A 419-nucleotide genomic window follows, 5' to 3' on the forward strand; every position below is an offset into this window, starting at 1 on the left:
GAGTACTTTTTTTTTTTTAATTATTTAGTGGAGAAATACTTTATGTAAAGCCTGAAAAGGTGGCAACTTTAACTGTAATGTTCTAAGTTGAGTTTCCAGACGATATTATGTAAGGACTCGGTTCAGTGCTCTTTTCGACATCCATCTAGAATTCTATCGTTTAATCGAAATTTCAAAATCCCTAATTTGTTGGACGTATACCTGTACTTATTTGATTTAAAAACGAAAACAATCGTCTACGTTTTTTTTTTTTTTGCAGAGGCAATGATCCAATAAAAATATAATACTGAATTTGATAAAATTAAAGCGCGCATTTTCGGGGATTATTGAAGGATTATTGACGCCGTTATTGTTTATATAAATATTTAGATAGCAATTCTTGCCAAAGAAAAATCGTTTAATAAATTGTATCGACCTAT

The sequence above is a fragment of the Agrilus planipennis genome, unplaced genomic scaffold (genome assembly GCF_000699045.2).
Source record: "Agrilus planipennis isolate EAB-ADULT unplaced genomic scaffold, Apla_2.0 scaffold270, whole genome shotgun sequence".
Lineage (NCBI taxonomy): Eukaryota > Metazoa > Arthropoda > Insecta > Coleoptera > Buprestidae > Agrilus > Agrilus planipennis.